The sequence below is a fragment of the Chelon labrosus genome (assembly GCF_963514085.1).
Source record: "Chelon labrosus genome assembly, chromosome: 1".
In the NCBI taxonomy this organism is placed as follows: domain Eukaryota; kingdom Metazoa; phylum Chordata; class Actinopteri; order Mugiliformes; family Mugilidae; genus Chelon; species Chelon labrosus.
The window spans coordinates 38,072,458-38,088,001 of NC_140337.1; positions in this window are offsets into that span (position 1 = coordinate 38,072,458).

The window sequence follows — 15,544 nt, forward strand, 5'->3', positions numbered from 1 at the left end:
CACAAGTCCTTCCTGTTCGAGGTGATTTTTCAGCATTTTCTCTCTCTTTCCCCGTCTTCCAACTGACATTCTAACAGGAGCAGTTGACCCTGGTAGCCATGACAACCAGACCCCAACCAGCTTACACACGTTCACACACGCAGCTGCTGGGGACGAGAGGCGGGAAAAGAGCTCTCAGTGGAAAACATGATCTGCCAAAACATTAAAACCCCCCAAACCATTACTGCAGTACTGTAGGGGGCCAGAACCTGACATTATGACCTTTTCCTTTATTTTAAACACAAATTATATCTGGCTGCTTTGCTGAAACTCCTGACACAACATCCCTGACCCGTTTCCTTCATCTTATTAGGTCAGTGAATAGCTCAACTGGTAACAGACGCTAACGACTAGCCGCCCAGTGATTTAGCCGACGACTAGCCTTCCAGCATAGCTCATGTATGTTAGCAAGCTAGCGGAGCTAACGGAGCTAGCTAGCCGCTACCTTAACGCCGCGGACTCGACCGCGGAGTTAGCCTCGAGCTAACCGCTAACTAACCGCTAGCTAACCGGGATTTAACCGCGGACCCGCGGGAGTTAAACACGAATTAGCCGCGGCAGTTAGCCGTGAGCTAACGCGGAGGCTAGTGGGGTTAGCCGCCGGCTAATTCGCCGCCTTGCTAGCGGGTGCTTATCACAGTAATAATGTTGAAGTTTTACAATTTAAAGGGAAGATATTTTTCAATTAAACTGTGTCAAACTGAAAAATATATTATTCCACCACATAAAGTAGGAAACATTTATGGCTTGCAACAACATTAATGACAGTATATATATAATTGGAGTAATTTAATATAAGATGTTTTTAATTAAATAAATAATGAGCTGTTGAACACTCATAAGAGTTATATTAAGTATGTTACATAACATTATTTGACATGTCTATTTGTCTGCCTATAGTTTTCCTCCAGCTGATCCAGACAGACTGCAGTGACGTCCAACATGAGACAAAGAGCTGGACTCGCAGGACAATTTGAAGGTCTTCACTTCATCGCTGATTCCTTGTTACAGCCTGGATGTGTTAAGTTTAATATTATTGTTTTTCTAACTGTAAGACTGTGCCGCCGTAAACTGTTCAACTATTGCTCAGGTAGGAGTAATGAGTTTTATTGTTAAAATTATTATGATTAACGATCAATTGTTACGATTTGCTCGTTCTTTGTCTGGGGATCCTAGTGAGATCCCTCCCACTCTCTTCCTTATTTGATGCTGGCTTTCAGGTGGAGCTGGGAGGGGTCTGCTGCCTGTACCTGCCCTTCAGTTTGTAGAAGGCGAAGCATAAAGGACGACCCTTCTCAGTGTCTCTCTCTCTCAGCCAGGCCTACTGCATCCTCCTCATCCTGTTTGGTTTGTTGTACCCTGCATGACATCAAACTCACACCCATCCAGTCAGTAGGAACCAGGCCTTAAATGACTATTTGAATGCTATGATGCTAAGATGCTACAATGCTATGATGCTAAGATGCTTTATTGATGCTACCATGCTATGATGCTTTAATGATGCTACAATGCTATGATGCATTGTAGTATCTTAGCATCATAGCATCTTAGTATAATTGCATTGTAGCATCTTAGCATCGTAGCAACATAGTATCTTAGCTTTGTAGCATCTTACTATCATAGCATCTTAGTATCTTAGCATCATAGCATTGTAGCATCTTGGCATAGTAGCATCATCATAGCATCGTACTATCACAGCAATATAGCATGGTATCGCAGACTGCTGCGGCCACTGCATCACTCTCGCGATTTCCCGCAGGGGAATTGTCTAGTTAGTGATGCAGTGCCTGCAATGCAAACTATTGACCCCTCTCATAGCAAAGCTATGGGGGTCAATAGTTTGCAGTGCGAAGCACTGCAAACTATTGTTCTTCACTACGTTTTTCTTCTTATTATTAGTGATGCAGTGCTACGCAATGCAAACTATTGACCCCCCTCATAGCAAAGCTATGGGGGTCAATAGTTTGCAGTGCGAAGCACTGCAAACTATTGTTCTTCACTACGTTTTTCTTCTTATTATTATTATTATTATTATTATTATTAAACTTTTTCCTACGCATTTTCGAAACCTTTCAACTCAAATACCGTTCGTCGCACACAGACACAAAATACATCAAAACGTGCGTCTCGATCGGACTCGGTGTGCTTCTATACAGTTCTTTCAAACAAGATTTTTTCGCGACGTAGTCGCGAAAAAACTGCGACAAATTTCCCTATTGAAATGAATGGAGAAGCCCGAAAAAAAAAAAATTCAACAGACATTTTCAACAATGAACTGCTCTGGCATACTTTAACCGAGAGACTTCATTTAAACTTTAAAACGTAGGTACTCTTGCCTTCTCTTCAGAGATTCACTTCACTTAGCGACAACTTTTACCGTTTTTAAACTATGAAGCCTCAGAGTTGTGTAGGTTTTTACTCAAATTTCAGGGTTTATAATGGGTGTGTATTGCGCGGAATGTTTGTGCTAGAGTGGATGACATCATCAGCTAGAGTGAGGAGGGGAGAAGAAAGTTAGTCAAAAAACTGCACAGAAACTGCTCCCGTGGCCACAAATTTCACACGACAGACATAATTTATACATAGAAACGTAGGAAAATGTGTCTTCTCACTCAAATTCGTCTGCTAAAGCTGTAAGTCTTATAGTTTTGGCGTCAGACACAAAGATGCGCCAGCAACACCCACCCACAGCTCCATAGACTGCCATGTTAAAAAGGCAGGGAAATTTCTGGAGGAAAGCAGACGTAACCTTTCTTTGAATCGCTTTGAATAGGTCACATTTCTTCATTTTAACTACAAATTACACATCTAGACGTTCAGGAAAGCCTCAAGATGCCCAAAGTTAAGTCGGTTCAATGATTGGAAATACGGTTTGGCCACAAGTCCTTCCTGTTCGAGGCGATTTTTCAGCATTTTCTCTCTCTTTCCCCGTCTTCCAACTGACATTCTAACAGGAGCAGTTGACCCTGGTAGCCATGATAACCAGACCCCAACCAGCTTACACACGTTCACACACGCAGCTGCAGGGGACGAGAGGCGGGAAAAGAGCTCTCAGTGGAAAACATGATCTGCCAAAACATTAAAACCCCCCAAACCATTACTGCAGTACTGTAGGGGGCCAGAACCTGACATTATGACCTTTTCCTTTATTTTAAACACAAATTATATCTGGCTGCTTTGCTGAAACTCCTGACACAACATCCCTGACCCGTTTCCTTCATCTTATTAGGTCAGTGAATAGCTAAACTGCTAACAGACGCTAACGACTAGCCGCCCAGTGATTTAGCCGACGACTAGCCTTCCAGCATAGCTCATGTATGTTAGCAAGCTAGCGGAGCTAACGGAGCTAGCTAGCCGCTAGCTTAACGCCGCGGACTCAACCGCGGAGTTAGCCTCGAGCTAACCGCTAACTAACCGCTAGCTAACCGGGATTTAACCGCGGACCCGCGGGAGTTAAACACGAATTAGCCGCGGCAGTTCGCCGTGAGCTAACGCGGAGGCTAGTGGGGTTAGCCGCCGGCTAATTCGCCGCCTTGCTAGCGGGTGCTTATCACAGTAATAATGTTGAAGTTTTACAATTTAAAGGGAAGATATTTTTAAATTAAACTGTGTCAAACTGAAAAATATATTATTCCACCACATAAAGTAGGAAACATTTATGGCTTGCAACAACATTAATGACAGTATATATATATATAATTGGAGTAATTTAATATAATATGATGTTTTTAATTAAATAAATAATGAGCTGTTGAACACTCATAAGAGTTATATTAAGTATGTTACATAACATTATTTGACATGTCTATTTGTCTGCCTATAGTTTTCCTCCAGCTGATCCAGACAGACTGCAGTGACGTCCAACATGAGACAAAGAGCTGGAATGGCAGGACAATTTGAAGGTCTTCACTTCATCGCTGATTCCTTGTTACAGCCTGGATGTGTTAAGTTTAATATTATTGTTTATCTAACTGTAAGACTGTGCCGTAAACTGTTAAACTATTGCTCAGGTAGGAGTAATGAGTTTTATTGTTAAAATTATTATGATTAACGAGCAATTGTTACGATTTGCTCGTTCTTTGTCTGGGGATCCTAGTGAGATCCCTCCCACTCTCTTCCTTATTTGATGCTGGCTTTCAGGTGGAGCTGGGAGGGGTCTGCCGCCTGTACCTGCCCTTCAGTTTGTAGAAGGGCGTAAAGGACGACCCTTCTCAGTGTCTCTCTCTCTCAGCCAGGCCTACTGCATCCTCCTCATCCTGTTTGGTTTGTTGTACCCTGCATGACATCAAACTCACACCCATCCAGTCAGAAGGAACCAGGCCTTAAATGACTATTTGAGTTGTGCTTTTTGTTATAGCTGCTGCTCATGGTAGTAAAGACATGCTACTTAGTAAAGACATTCGCGACGTAAGTCGCGAATACTTTCATACCTGTCTTGACGTGACCATTACTTTTTGTAGTCAAACATGAAATTATTTGCGACGTAAGTCGCAAATAATTTCACCAGGATTATATTATGACTATATGAACAGGTGATCATTAAAGCATCATAGCATGGTAGCATCATTAAAGCATCTTAGCCTCATAGCATTGTAGCATCATTAAAGCATCTTAGCATTGTAGTATCTTCGTATCATAGCATCTTAGTATCATAGCATCTTAGTATCTTAGCATCATAGCATTGTAGTAGCATCTTGGCATAGTAGCATCATCGTAGCATCGTAGCATCGTAGCATCGTACTGTCACAGCAATATAGCGTGGTATCGCAGACTGCTGCGGCCACTGCATCACTCTCGCGATTTCCCGCAGGGGAATTGTCTAGTTAGTGATGCAGTGCTACGCAATGCAAACTATTGACCCCCCTCATAGCAAAGCTATGGGGGTCAATAGTTTGCAGTGCGAAGCACTGCAAACTATTGTTCTTCACTACGTTTTTCTTCTTATTATTATTATTATTATTATTATTATTAAACTTTTTCCTACGCATTTTCGAAACCTTTCAACTCAAATACCGTTCGTCGCACACAGACACAAAATACATCAAAACGTGCGTCTCGATCGGACTCGGTGTGCTTCTATACAGTTCTTTCAAACAAGATTTTTTCGCGACGTAGTCGCGAAAAAACTGCGACAAATTTCCCTATTGAAATGAATGGAGAAGCCCGAAAAAAAAAAAAATTCAACAGACATTTTCAACAATGAACTGCTCTGGCATACTTTAACCGAGAGACTTCATTTCAACTTTAAAACGTAGGTACTCTTGCCTTCTCTTCAGAGATTCACTTCACTTGTCGACAACTTTTACCGTTTTTAAACTATGAAGCCTCAGAGTTGTGTAGGTTTTTACTCAAATTTCAGGGTTTATAATGGGTGTGTATTGCGCGGAATGTTTGTGCTAGAGTGGATGACATCATCAGCTAGAGTGAGGAGGGGAGAAGAAAGTTAGTCAAAAAACTGCACAGAAACTGCTCCCGTGGCCACAAATTTCACACGACAGACATAATTTATACATAGAAACGTAGGAAAATTTGTCTTCTCACTCAAATTCGTCTGCTAAAGCTGTAAGTCTTATAGTTTTGGCGTCAGACACAAAGATGCGCCAGCAACACCCACCCACAGCTCCATAGACTGCCATGTTAAAAAGGCAGGGAAATTTCTGGAGGAAAGCAGACGTAACCTTTCTTTGAATCGCTTTAATAGGTCACATTTCTTCATTTTACCCACAAACTGCATATGTAGACGTTCAGGAAAGCCTCAAGATGCCCAAAGTTAAGTCGGTTCAATGATTGGAAATACGGTTTGGCCACAAGTCCTTCCTGTTCGAGGCGATTTTTCAGCATTTTCTCTCTCTCTCCCCGTCTTCCAACTGACATTCGAACAGGAGCAGTTGACCCTGGTAGCCATGACAACCAGACCCCAACCAGCTTACACACGTTCACACACGCAGCTGCTGGGGACGAGAGGCGGGAAAAGAGCTCTCAGTGGAAAACATGATCTGCCAAAACATTAAAACCCCCCAAACCATTACTGCAGTACTGTAGGGGGCCAGAACCTGACATTGTGACCTTTTCCTTTATTTTAAACACAAATTATATCTGGCTGCTTTGCTGAAACTCCTGACACAACATCCCTGACCCGTTTCCTTCATCTTATTAGGTCAGTGAATAGCTAAACTGCTAACAGACGCTAACGACTAGCCGCCCAGTGATTTAGCCGACGACTAGCCTTCCAGCATAGCTCATGTATGTTAGCAAGCTAGCGGAGCTAACGGAGCTAGCTAGCCGCTACCTTAACGCCGCGGACTCAACCGCGGAGTTAGCCTCGAGCTAACCGCTAACTAACCGCTAGCTAACCGGGATTTAACCGCGGACCCGCGGGAGTTAAACACGAATTAGCCGCGGCAGTTCGCCGTGAGCTAACGCGGAGGCTAGTGGGGTTAGCCGCCGGCTAATTCGCCGCCTTGCTAGCGGGTGCTTATCACAGTAATAATGTTGAAGTTTTACAATTTAAAGGGAAGATATTTTTAAACTGTGTCAAACTGAAAAATATATTATTCCACCACATAAAGTAGGAAACATTTATGGCTTGCAACAACATTAATGACAGTATATATATATAATTGGAGTAATTTAATATAATATGATGTTTTTAATTAAATAAATAATGAGCTGTTGAACACTCATAAGAGTTATATTCAGTATGTTACATAACATTATTTGACATGTCTATTTGTCTGCCTATAGTTTTCCTCCAGCTGATCCAGACAGACTGCAGTGACGTCCAACATGAGACAAAGAGCTGGACTCGCAGGACAATTTGAAGGTCTTCACTTCATCGCTGATTCCTTGTTACAGCCTGGATGTGTTAAGTTTAATATTATTGTTTATCTAACTGTAAGACTGTGCCGTAAACTGTTCAACTATTGCTCAGGTAGGAGTAATGAGTTTTATTGTTAAAATTATTATGATTAACGATCAATTGTTACGATTTGCTCGTTCTTTGTCTGGGGATCCTAGTGAGATCCCTCCCACTCTCTTCCTTATTTGATGCTGGCTTTCAGGTGGAGCTGGGAGGGCTCTGCTGCCTGTACCTGCCCTTCAGTTTGTAGAAGGCGAAGCATAAAGGACGACCCTTCTCAGTGTCTCTCTCTCTCAGCCAGGCCTACTGCATCCTCCTCATCCTGTTTGGTTTGTTGTACCCTGCATGACATCAAACTCACACCCATCCAGTCAGAAGGAACCAGGCCTTAAATGACTATTTGAGTTGTGCTTTTTGTTATAGCTGCTGCTCATGGTAGTAAAGACATGCTACTTAGTAAAGACATTCGCGACGTAAGTCGCGAATACTTTCATACCTGTCTTGACCTGACCATTACTTTTTGTAGTCAAACATGAAATTATTTGCAACGTTAGTCGCAAATATTTTCACCAGGATTATATTATGACTATATGAACAGGTGATCATTAAAGCATCATAGCATCTTAGTATAATTGCATTGTAGCATCTTAGCATCGTAGCAACATAGTATCTTAGCTTTGTAGCATCTTAGTATCATAGCATCTTAGTATCTTAGCATCATAGCATTGTAGTAGCATCTCGGCATAGTAGCATCATCATAGCATCGTAGCATCGTACTGTCGCAGCAATATAGCATGGTATCGCAGACTGCTGCGGCCACTGCATCACTCTCGCGATTTCCCGCAGGGGAATTGTCTAGTTAGTGATGCAGTGCTACGCAATGCAAACTATTGACCCTCATAGCAAAGCTATGGGAGTCAATAGTTTGCAGTGCGAAGCACTGCAAACTATTGTTCTTCACTACGTTTTTCTTCTTATTATTATTATTATTAAACTTTTTCCTACGCATTTTCGAAACCTTTCAACTCAAATACCGTTCGTCGCACACAGACACAAAATACATCAAAACGTGCGTCTCGATCGGACTCGGTGTGCTTCTATACAGTTCTTTCAAACAAGATTTTTTCGCGACGTAGTCGCGAAAAAACTGCGACAAATTTCCCAATTGAAATGAATGGAGAAGCCCGAAAAAAAATATATTTCAACAGACATTTTCAACAATGAACTGCTCTGGCATACTTTAACCGAGAGACTTCATTTAAACTTTAAAACGTAGGTACTCTTGCCTTCTCTTCAGAGATTCACTTCACTTGTCGACAACTTTTACCGTTTTTAAACTATGAAGCCTCAGAGTTGTGTAGGTTTTTACTCAAATTTCAGGGTTTATAATGGGTGTGTATTGCGCGGAATGTTTGTGCTAGAGTGGATGACATCATCAGCTAGAGTGAGGAGGGGAGAAGAAAGTTAGTCAAAAAACTGCACAGAAACTGCTCCCGTGGCCACAAATTTCACACGACAGACATAATTTATACATAGAAACGTAGGAAAATGTGTCTTCTCACTCAAATTCGTCTGCTAAAGCTGTAAGTCTTATAGTTTTGGCGTCAGACACAAAGATGCGCCAGCAACACCCACCCACAGCTCCATAGACTGCCATGTTAAAAAGGCAGGGAAATTTCTGGAGGAAAGCAGACGTAACCTTTCTTTGAATCGCTTTGAATAGGTCACATTTCTTCATTTTACCTACAAATTACACATCTAGACGTTCAGGAAAGCCTCAAGATGCCCAAAGTTAAGTCGGTTCAATGATTGGAAATACGGTTTGGCCACAAGTCCTTCCTGTTCGAGGCGATTTTTCAGCATTTTCTCTCTCTTTCCCCGTCTTCCAACTGACATTCTAACAGGAGCAGTTGACCCTGGTAGCCATGACAACCAGACCCCAACCAGCTTACACACGTTCACACACGCAGCTGCTGGGGACGAGAGGCGGGAAAAGAGCTCTCAGTGGAAAACATGATCTGCCAAAACATTAAAACCCCCCAAACCATTACTGCAGTACTGTAGGGGGCCAGAACCTGACATTATGACCTTTTCCTTTATTTTAAACACAAATTATATCTGGCTGCTTTGCTGAAACTCCTGACACAACATCCCTGACCCGTTTCCTTCATCTTATTAGGTCAGTGAATAGCTAAACTGCTAACAGACGCTAACGACTAGCCGCCCAGTGATTTAGCCGACGACTAGCCTTCCAGCATAGCTCATGTATGTTAGCAAGCTAGCGGAGCTAACGGAGCTAGCTAGCCGCTAGCTTAACGCCGCGGACTCAACCGCGGAGTTAGCCTCGAGCTAACCGCTAACTAACCGCTAGCTAACCGGGATTTAACCGCGGACCCGCGGGAGTTAAACACGAATTAGCCGCGGCAGTTCGCCGTGAGCTAACGCGGAGGCTAGTGGGGTTAGCCGCCGGCTAATTCGCCGCCTTGCTAGCGGGTGCTTATCACAGTAATAATGTTGAAGTTTTACAATTTAAAGGGAAGATATTTTTAAATTAAACTGTGTCAAACTGAAAAATATATTATTCCACCACATAAAGTAGGAAACATTTATGGCTTGCAACAACATTAATGACAGTATATATATATAATTGGAGTAATTTAATATAATATGATGTTTTTAATTAAATAAATAATGAGCTGTTGAACACTCATAAGAGTTATATTAAGTATGTTACATAACATTATTTGACATGTCTATTTGTCTGCCTATAGTTTTCCTCCAGCTGATCCAGACAGACTGCAGTGACGTCCAACATGAGACAAAGAGCTGGACTCGCAGGACAATTTGAAGGTCTTCACTTCATCGCTGATTCCTTGTTACAGCCTGGATGTGTTAAGTTTAATATTATTGTTTTTCTAACTGTAAGACTGTGCCGTAAACTGTTAAACTATTGCTCAGGTAGGAGTAATGAGTTTTATTGTTAAAATTATTATGATTAACGATCAATTGTTACGATTTGCTCGTTCTTTGTCTGGGGATCCTAGTGAGATCCCTCCCACTCTCTTCCTTATTTGATGCTGGCTTTCAGGTGGAGCTGGGAGGGCTCTGCTGCCTGTACCTGCCCTTCAGTTTGTAGAAGGCGAAGCATAAAGGACGACCCTTCTCAGTGTCTCTCTCTCTCAGCCAGGCCTACTGCATCCTCCTCATCCTGTTTGGTTTGTTGTACCCTGCATGACATCAAACTCACACCCATCCAGTCAGAAGGAACCAGGCCTTAAATGACTATTTGAGTTGTGCTTTTTGTTATAGCTGCTGCTCATGGTAGTAAAGACATGCTACTTAGTAAAGACATTCGCGACGTAAGTCGCGAATACTTTCATACCTGTCTTGACGTGACCATTACTTTTTGTAGTCAAACATGAAATTATTTGCAACGTAAGTCGCAAATATTTTCACCGGGATTATATTATCACTATATGAACAGGTGATCATTAAAGCATCATAGCATCTTAGTATAATTGCATTGTAGCATCTTAGCATCGTAGCAACATAGTATCTTAGCTTTGTAGCATCTTAGTATCATAGCATCTTAGTATCTTAGCATCATAGCATTGTAGTAGCATCTTGGCATAGTAGCATCATCATAGCATCGTAGCATCGTACTATCACAGCAATATAGCATGGTATCGCAGACTGCTGCGGCCACTGCATCACTCTCGCGATTTCCCGCAGGGGAATTGTCTAGTTATTATTATTATTATTAAACTTTTTCCTACGGCCGATTTTCGAAACCTTTCAACTCAAATACCGTTCGTCGCACACAGACACAAAATACGTCAAAACGTGCGTCTCGATCGGACTCGGTGTGCTTCTATACAGTTCTTTCAAACAAGATTTTTTCGCGACATAGTCGCGAAAAAACTGCGACAAATTTCCCAATTGAAATGAATGGAGAAGCCCGAAAAAAAAAATATTTCAACAGACATTTTCAACAATGAACTGCTCTGGCATACTTTAACCGAGAGACTTCATTTAAACTTTAAAACGTAGGTACTCTTGCCTTCTCTTCAGAGATTCACTTCACTTGTCGACAACTTTTACCGTTTTTAAACTATGAAGCCTCAGATTTGTGTAGGTTTTTACTCAAATTTCAGGGTTTATAATGGGTGTGTATTGCGCGGAATGTTTGTGCTAGAGTGGATGACATCATCAGCTAGAGTGAGGAGGGGAGAAGAAAGTTAGTCAAAAAACTGCACAGAAACTGCTCCCGTGGCCACAAATTTCACACGACAGACATAATTTATACATAGAAACGTAGGAAAATGTGTCTTCTCACTCAAATTCGTCTGCTAAAGCTGTAAGTCTTATAGTTTTGGCGTCAGACACAAAGATGCGCCAGCAACACCCACCCACAGCTCCATAGACTGCCATGTTAAAAAGGCAGGGAAATTTCTGGAGGAAAGCAGACGTAACCTTTCTTTGAATCGCTTTAATAGGTCACATTTCTTCATTTTACCCACAAACTGCATATGTAGACGTTCAGGAAAGCCTCAAGATGCCCAAAGTTAAGTCGGTTCAATGATTGGAAATACGGTTTGGCCACAAGTCCTTCCTGTTCGAGGCGATTTTTCAGCATTTTCTCTCTCTTTCCCCGTCTTCCAACTGACATTCGAACAGGAGCAGTTGACCCTGGTAGCCATGACAACCAGACCCCAACCAGCTTACACACGTTCACACACGCAGCTGCAGGGGACGAGAGGCGGGAAAAGAGCTCTCAGTGGAAAACATGATCTGCCAAAACATTAAAACCCCCCAAACCATTACTGCAGTACTGTAGGGGGCCAGAACCTGACATTATGACCTTTTCCTTTATTTTAAACACAAATTATATCTGGCTGCTTTGCTGAAACTCCTGACACAACATCCCTGACCCGTTTCCTTCATCTTATTAGGTCAGTGAATAGCTAAACTGCTAACAGACGCTAACGACTAGCCGCCCAGTGATTTAGCCGACGACTAGCCTTCCAGCATAGCTCATGTATGTTAGCAAGCTAGCGGAGCTAACGGAGCTAGCTAGCCGCTACCTTAACGCCGCGGACTCAACCGCGGAGTTAGCCTCGAGCTAACCGCTAACTAACCGCTAGCTAACCGGGATTTAACCGCGGACCCGCGGGAGTTAAACACGAATTAGCCGCGGCAGTTCGCCGTGAGCTAACGCGGAGGCTAGTGGGGTTAGCCGCCGGCTAATTCGCCGCCTTGCTAGCGGGTGCTTATCACAGTAATAATGTTGAAGTTTTACAATTTAAAGGGAAGATATTTTTAAATTAAACTGTGTCAAACTGAAAAATATATTATTCCACCACATAAAGTAGGAAACATTTATGGCTTGCAACAACATTAATGACAGTATATATATATAATTGGAGTAATTTAATATAATATGATGTTTTTAATGAAATAAATAATGAGCTGTTGAACACTCATAAGAGTTATATTAAGTATGTTACATAACATTATTTGACATGTCTGTTTGTCTGCCTATAGTTTTCCTCCAGCTGATCCAGACAGACTGCAGTGACGTCCAACATGAGACAAAGAGCTGGACTCGCAGGACAATTTGAAGGTCTTCACTTCATCGCTGATTCCTTGTTACAGCCTGGATGTGTTAAGTTTAATATTATTGTTTATCTAACTGTAAGACTGTGCCGTAAACTGTTAAACTATTGCTCAGGTAGGAGTAATGAGTTTTATTGTTAAAATTATTATGATTAACGATCAATTGTTACGATTTGCTCGTTCTTTGTCTGGGGATCCTAGTGAGATCCCTCCCACTCTCTTCCTTATTTGATGCTGGCTTTCAGGTGGAGCTGGGAGGGGTCTGCTGCCTGTACCTGCCCTTCAGTTTGTAGAAGGGCGTAAAGGACGACCCTTCTCAGTGTCTCTCTCTCTCAGCCAGGCCTACTGCATCCTCCTCATCCTGTTTGGTTTGTTGTACCCTGCATGACATCAAACTCACACCCATCCAGTCAGAAGGAACCAGGCCTTAAATGACTATTTGAGTTGTGCTTTTTGTTATGGCTGCTGCTCATGGTAGTAAAGACATGCTACTTAGTAAAGACATTCGCGATGTAAGTCATACCTGTCTTGACCTGACCATTACTTTTTGTAGTCAAACATGAAATTATTTGCAACGTAAGTCGCAAATATTTTCACCGGGATTATATTATCACTATATGAACAGGTGATCATTAAAGCATCATAGCATCTTAGTATAATTGCATTGTAGCATCTTAGCATCGTAGCAACATAGTATCTTAGCTTTGTAGCATCTTAGTATCATAGCATCTTAGTATCTTAGCATCATAGCATTGTAGTAGCATCTCGGCATAGTAGCATCATCATAGCATCGTAGCATCGTACTGTCGCAGCAATATAGCATGGTATCGCAGACTGCTGCGGCCACTGCATCACTCTCGCGATTTCCCGCAGGGGAATTGTCTAGTTATTATTAAACTTTTTCCTACGCATTTTCGAAACCTTTCAACTCAAATACCGTTCGTCGCACACAGGTCAAAATACATCAAAACGTGCGTCTCGATCGGACTCGGTGTGCTTCTATACAGTTCTTTCAAACAAGATTTTTTCGCGACATAGTCGCGAAAAAACTGCGACAAATTTCCCAATTGAAATGAATGGAGAAGCCCGAAAAAAATAAAAATTCAACAGACATTTTCAACAATGAACTGCTCTGGCATACTTTAACCGAGAGACTTCATTTAAACTTTAAAACGTAGGTACTCTTGCCTTCTCTTCAGAGATTCACTTCACTTGTCGACAACTTTTACCGTTTTTAAACTATGAAGCCTCAGAGTTGTGTAGGTTTTTACTCAAATTTCAGGGTTTATAATGGGTGTGTATTGCGCGGAATGTTTGTGCTAGAGTGGATGACATCATCAGCTAGAGTGAGGAGGGGAGAAGAAAGTTAGTCAAAAAACTGCACAGAAACTGCTCCCGTGGCCACAAATTTCACACGACAGACATAATTTATACATAGAAACGTAGGAAAATTTGTCTTCTCACTCAAATTCGTCTGCTAAAGCTGTAAGTCTTATAGTTTTGGCGTCAGACACAAAGATGCGCCAGCAACACCCACCCACAGCTCCATAGACTGCCATGTTAAAAAGGCAGGGAAATTTTTGGAGGAAAGCAGACGTAACCTTTCTTTGAATCGCTTTAATAGGTCACATTTCTTCATTTTACCCAAAACTGCATATGTAGACGTTCAGGAAAGCCTCAAGATGCCCAAAGTTAAGTCGGTTCAATGATTGGAAATACGGTTTGGCCACAAGTCCTTCCTGTTCGAGGCGATATTTCAGCATTTTCTCTCTCTCTCTCCCCGTCTTCCAACTGACATTCTAACAGGAGCAGTTGACCCTGGTAGCCATGACAACCAGACCCCAACCAGCTTACACACGTTCACACACGCAGCTGCTGGGGACGAGAGGCGGGAAAAGAGCTCTCAGTGGAAAACATGATCTGCCAAAACATTAAAACCCCCCAAACCATTACTGCAGTACTGTAGGGGGCCAGAACCTGACATTATGACCTTTTCCTTTATTTTAAACACAAATTATATCTGGCTGCTTTGCTGAAACTCCTGACACAACATCCCTGACCCGTTTCCTTCATCTTATTAGGTCAGTGAATAGCTAAACTGCTAACAGACGCTAACTACTAGCCGCCCAGTGATTTAGCCGACGACTGGCCTTCCAGCATAGCTCATGTATGTTAGCAAGCTAGCGGAGCTAACGGAGCTAGCTAGCCGCTACCTTAACGCCGCGGACTCAACCGCGGAGTTAGCCTCGAGCTAACCGCTAACTAACCGCTAGCTAACCGGGATTTAACCGCGGACCCGCGGGAGTTAAACACGAATTAGCCGCGGCAGTTCGCCGTGAGCTAACGCGGAGGCTAGTGGGGTTAGCCGCCGGCTAATTCGCCGCCTTGCTAGCGGGTGCTTATCACAGTAATAATGTTGAAGTTTTACAATTTAAAGGGAAGATGTTTTTAAATGAAACTGTGTCAAACTGAAAAATATATTATTCCACCACATAAAGTAGGAAACATTTATGGCTTGCAACAACATTAATGACAGTATATATATAATTGGAGTAATTTAATATAATATGATGTTTTTAATTAAATAAATAATGAGCTGTTTAACACTCATAAGAGTTATATTAAGTATGTTACATAACATTATTTGACATGTCTATTTGTCTGCGTATAGTTTTCCTCCAGCTGATCCAGACAGACTGCAGTGACGTCCAAGATGAGACAAAGAGCTGGACTCGCAGGACAATTTGAAGGTCTTCACTTCATCGCTGATTCCTTGTTACAGCCTGGATGTGTTAAGTTTAATATTATTGTTTTTCTAACTGTAAGACTGTGCCGTAAACTGTTAAACTATTGCTCAGGTAGGAGTAATGAGTTTTATTGTTAAAATTATTATGATTAACGATCAATTGTTACGATTTGCTCGTTCTTTGTCTGGGGATCCTAGTGAGATCCCTCCCACTATCTTCCTTATTTGATGCTGGCTTTCAGGTGGAGCTGGGAGGGGTCTGCTGCCTGTACCTGCCCTTCAGT